This window comes from Quercus robur, chromosome 2, assembly GCF_932294415.1.
Source record: "Quercus robur chromosome 2, dhQueRobu3.1, whole genome shotgun sequence".
Taxonomy (NCBI): domain Eukaryota; kingdom Viridiplantae; phylum Streptophyta; class Magnoliopsida; order Fagales; family Fagaceae; genus Quercus; species Quercus robur.
The window spans coordinates 45,553,717-45,559,650 of NC_065535.1; the positions used below are offsets into that span (position 1 = coordinate 45,553,717).

A 5,934-nucleotide genomic window follows, 5' to 3' on the forward strand; every position below is an offset into this window, starting at 1 on the left:
CCTATAACATTAATGCACCCTAGCCAAGAACATAGCAACACAAAAAATGGAGCAGGACTTCAAAACAATAAATCTAACATCCTAACTTGCTTTAAAACATAAAAACTACAAAAACCTAAACTACATAAACATATTAAAAAACAAAACATGCAAAGAAACAAGATAAACAATAAGATTAAAACTATAAAAAGAGAAGAGAAAAAGAGTTTAGAGCTCAATACCTCAAAACAAAAGCTTAGACATGATTTTTGACTGTTCTCTTCAGTCAAATCTATTTACAATCAATAAAAAAAGTTATTAGTAATATTATACTTAAAGATCAAGGCTAGAAAATGCCCCAATCAAAAGAAAATTGACTTGAGGATATTTTGTGAAAAACTCCCTCTTTGATTCACTATTTCTAGTGAATCTTAGTGTTTTCCCTTAGGATTTCTGTGTGTTTTGAAAAGGTACCATGTATGGCTATTTATATTGTGAAAATAGGGGTTTAGAACAACTTCTAGAGGATGTGGGATTCGTTCCAAACCTCAGTCTTTAAAGTAGAAAACTTGCCTTTTTTTATATTTTTGGAACCCTAAATGCGCGCGTAGGATCGGGCCTCCATGCATATGCATCATGTCTATGCATGCAAGTTGATTCCTGTGTGCACAAGCTGTGGGCTTTCTTGGCATTGCTTTTCCAAAAATAGATTTATTTACTCATTAGAAGTTATATTTTTCATTTTAACATTTCTCAAGTCAATTTAACATCTGATTGGGTTCTAAACCAACCTTGGGTCTTAGAATTTCAGCATTATTGAGCAATGAGAGCCCGAGTCATAAAGGGTACAAAATGCAATGTCTACAAGGTAGGACCTGTCCTGACCAGCCATCGGGCGAGGTGCCTTTGTCCATAAAAGTAAATACTTATGCCGAAAATACGCTTATCACTACCCATAACTATGATGTTGTTTAACACCTTGCAATCAATAATACAAATTGAACAAAACCAACCAACTTGTGAGATAATTTATTTATTATCCTCAAAAAACTTTTCAAGTAATTATCCTCAAAATCTTGTAACCAACAATAGGATAGCTATTAAGTTGGATGCAGCGCCATGTAGTGAGAGTGGATGAGATAATTAAATAAAACATCTGAAAAGTAAGATTGTTATGATAAAAAATGGATACCAAGCTGAAGATAGTTTATGATTTTGTTCCATAACTATAATTATGAGGTAAGCTAAAAGACATGGCTTGTAAATCTGATATATTAACATCATCGATTTCAAAGGGACCACTACAAAAAACTAGGGCTATACCAGTGTTTTTAAACCACGGCTATAGCCCAAAAAACTGCTGATATAGACCCAAATGGCCTATCCCAGTGCTTTGTTTCTTGACGTTTTGTAGTGCTACCCAACGAGTGTGACAATAGGTCTTGCGGACCTACACCGGTAGTTTTGAAACCCTACACCAATGCTTTTTGAAAAGTATTGGGATATCCTTTATTAGCAATTTCAAACCCTATATTGGCACTTTTTATAAATGAAAACTACAATTATAGGAGAACCAATAACAGCGGTTTTAAAACTGTCACTATATGACTTTTTATATTTTTCTCATTTTACATTTAATGGCGATTTTCGATGCTCTATACCAACGCTTTTTTGCTTCTTGAAACCACTGTAATAAGCTAGGCCTACACTTGCGGTTTCAAAACCACCACTATAGGAAATTCAAGGAAATAAAAATATATCTTATACCAGCAGTTTTAAACTATTGTAATAGGCCAGGCCTACACTTGCAGTTTCAAAACCGCCATTATAGGAAATTCAAAAAAATAAAAATATATCCTATACCAGCAGCTTTAAAACTGCTGTAATAGGCCAGGCCTACGTAAAATAAAAATATATTCTATACCAGCGGTTTTAAAACTGCCGCTATATATATATACATATATATTTTTAGGCACCTATATTGTTTTCCTGCATTTTGCTTTAACATCCTGTTTATAGTTAATCAAAATACTTTACCAAATACACATCCACTTTACACCAATCAACCAAATATATTTACGTACACCATATCAGTAATTATATGCCAAAATAATACATTCTGCAAGTGCATAATGTTATGCATAAAATAATACATTCCAAATGTCTAGAATGTTATAATAAAGTTTCCAACTATGACATATAAACAGGATGTTAAAAAATTATGCAGGAAATCAATATAGGTGCTTGGAAAAAAAAAAAATATATATATATATATATATATATTAATGTTTGAAAATTTATTATACATAAAACCAACTAGCTAGTACAAGATAAAACCCACAATCTGCATGTTTCCTAATGTCTGTCACAGGATGATAAATCCACATCACATGGAGAATGGACATCCACTACATCATCATCACCATCCTATAATATATTAAATGCACAATGAATTAGTTCATTTAACAACAACGTTACTAACTGAATGCGACCATATCACTAGTCTATTCCCCACCCTAATTTCAATCTTGTATTCTATTGCATTTAACATTTATTTCTACAATATACAGTGGATTGAATGATCAAATATAACCCGAAAACAAGAGTACACAACTCAACAAGCTTTTACTACCAGGTATTTGCAAAATTCCCACTCTTAGAAGTTCTAGCCTTTAGAAAGTATATGTTACAATGAACCTATTGAAATTCAAATTCCTAATTTCTGCACTCAGAGTAGAGCAATGGAGCAAAAAGATATTTTTAAAGCACCCTATAGCCTAACTAAATGGACTTTGAAATTTGTTACCTGAGTGAAAGTAAATAGTGGACTCATTTGAGAAAACATTTTCTTCATCAAACTCACTTCAACTTTCAAGGCTTCAAAACCATGGCATTTCTCCTCCAAATCAGCTATTTGAGTTGTCATCTTCTTAACCCTTTGGTCTATTGCAGTGGATTTTAAGTACAACATATTAATATACATTACCAACTTAAAGTTACAATATCAAAAGAATACATTCCAAATGTCTAAAATTTTATACCCAAAAAATTACTATCCAAACGTCTAGAATGTTATAATAAATTTTCTGCATCATCAACTATACATAGGGTACCTCCCTCACCAGTCTCACCCTGCAACAGTGTTCCAAGAACCACCAAAAGTTCTTTCATCCTTGCCTAATAGTCACAATTAAGTAAAATAACATTTAAGAATTGTAGATAATATGTATAGTTCCCGTTTATTTATAATCAACAATGATAATTTAATTTGCCAGGATAAGTAAATCAACAAGGACCTCCTTGTACTTTCTATATAACACTTAAAATATTTTGTGCCGCTCTTTGGGTTGCCAGGATAATGCAATTTCACATGTAAATGTCACACTTCGAAGAAAACTGTTTAAAAATTAAAATCAAACAACTTCATTCAGGTAATAATAGTCAGAATATCTATAGCATAAACAATATAGAAGGTACATTAATATCATGATGACAAATCCAGCACATATCTGCTAGGAATCCAACTAGCAAAGTTGTAAAGCACTCACCTCAATCTAAAACAATGCTGTCATTGTAAAACATGTCATAACGACTCAACCAACCAACAATCCCATGACCTCCAAATAACAACAGCTGCAAAGAAAAAATTTTAGCAGTAACATTTAAGGAATTATAAGGAAAAAAGTTTCAGCATCGACACAACAGCACATGAACAGAAATCAACAAGAAGAATATAAAGGCTGCTGAAGATGTCATTACATAGTGCCCTTCGGAGGTCACAGTATGACCACAATGAGGAGAAGGAGCTTGACCTGGAAGCTTCAAATGCGTCCATCCAGGTGTTTCATTCTCTTCCTTCCACAACAAAGAAATGACATAAATTCAACTTAGTTTACAAAAGAACTTCTAATAGAACTATTTTTATTATTCTCTAGCACTCAAGAATTGATTGAGAAATTTCACTTCAAAAAAAGCATATGCAGGCAAGGATTTCTTTAAAGTACTTATTAGAAGACAGAAAAACTCCTCATTGTCAAATAAACATGGACTTCTCCACAAATTAAATTCAGAGAACAGTTTTTTAATAGTATATTTATCAGAAAGAAATTTACATGATACATCCATTAATCTATAGAAGAGATTCATTCATTTTACGCATCTTTTGGCAGATGGCTTTGCACACAAATTCCAACCACTACTTTCAACATATTTATTCTTCAAGAATATTTCCAAATTAGGGCCACATTAGATTTCTTGTGTATATATATCACTCATCAGTGTCATCGTGTTCCATGTAGCATTGGCAGTAAAATCCATCACATAGATTGTAATCCATATCTACTACGTGAATGAAAGTCTACCACAAGAACTGTGTGTGACATTACTTTTGGGAATTTATGATCTGCCATATCATTATGTAATTATAACTGCAATCCATTGCAATCATTCTGTTCACAATAATGGATTGGTACCTTAGTCACAGTATCTTTTCAAGATAGGTGATCTTCCACATGTTTTGTAAAGGAACTAAGAATATAATGTTGATATGCACTTGATCTGGAACTTGTGGAATAATATATTAAGAAAATTGAAATATGCAACCCAAATGAAATTATGAAATCAAGAAAAAGTGATTTGCCAAGCATAAAAGCTATATGGTATATGGCACAACACCACTCACATCAATTTATTTGATGAAAATTTTAGAATACATTTGGATTACTAAAGAGGATTAGAAAAAAGGAAAGGAAAAAAATAAGAAGAAAACAAAAGTAATTATTAACCTTCTTCAATAAGACCCTTCAAGCCCCATAAATCACCCATAATTGGCCCACCACCTCCTATTTAAGTCAAGAAAAAGCAGCCATGTCAGTTACAAACATCTTAAATGAACATAAGCAAGTAAATAACCTACTATATAAGTATAGTTCTGACTGCAGCACCCAAAAAATTGAAATTGAAATGTAATTAATTTGAACATTCTTTATAATAATTCACAGCATAGGTGCCTTTAGTAACAAAGATATGAGAAGTATCTGAAATGAAAAAGTTGATAACAATGATATCAAACGTACATCTCTCTTCACCCTCACAAAAAAAAAAAAAAAAAAAAAAAAAAAAATGGCAACTTTTGAATACAAAATTTTAATCAAGATGAAAATTTTTAATTCAATAATGACTCATCACCAAACCTTGTTTCTAAGCAACCATGAAAGCTAATCAACTAAACATTAACCAAAATCAAAACTAAAAACCACACAATCAACTAACAAGTTACACAAAAATATACATATAACCCAAACCAAACTTCAACCAAAAGCAAAACTAAAAAACCAGAAATTTACCTACAAATATATACACAAAATAACTACAAAATAGAAATGAGAGCTAGAGAGACTTACCTTGCTTTGGGTAGGGGCTAGGGTTTTGGGTAGTATTTTTGGGTTTGAAATTTTGGAAGAGAAAGGATGGGATTTGATTAAGGAAGAAGAAAGGAGGAGGTGAAGTGGGTTAAGGAGAAGTGGCCATGGCCATGGTGGTGGGGAAAGGGGTACCCAAAATGTAGGGCTGGAGATGGGCGAAAGGGAAGAGGAAGGGAATGGCTGGGAAAGGAAGAAGGGAAGCCATGGCGTGGAGAGTGAAGGTTGGCGGCATGGAGGGTGGAGGTCGGCAGCATCGAGGTTGGAGCTTGTCAGCAGTGGGATGGGTAGAGAGAGAGAGAGAGAGAGAGAGAGAGAGAGAGAGTGGATGAGGGGAAAATATTTGAAATAAGGAAGTGGGAGACCGAAAATGAGAGACCAAAGTGGTGGGAAGCTAAAAAAAAAAGAGGAATGATACAAACACAAACTATTTTACAATATTTTTTACAAACTGCTGATGTGGCTTTAGTAATTTTCAAATAATTATTGGTAAATATAAATGTGATGTTAGTAGTGGACCCATATGAGAACTAAT

General features: G+C 33.0%; 1 long non-coding RNA gene across 1 annotated transcript; it reads right to left on the reverse strand.

Annotated features, from left to right (window-relative positions):
* Positions 1 to 2,297: 2,297 nt before the first annotated feature.
* LOC126706524 (uncharacterized) lies at positions 2,298 to 5,724 on the reverse strand. Its single transcript, XR_007648635.1, has 4 exons — positions 5,382 to 5,724; positions 4,764 to 4,820; positions 2,786 to 3,834; positions 2,298 to 2,406 (listed from the first exon to the last, which is right to left on the reverse strand). It is a non-coding gene; the product is annotated as an uncharacterized LOC126706524 (long non-coding RNA).
* Between the last annotated feature and the right edge of the window lie 210 nt (positions 5,725 to 5,934).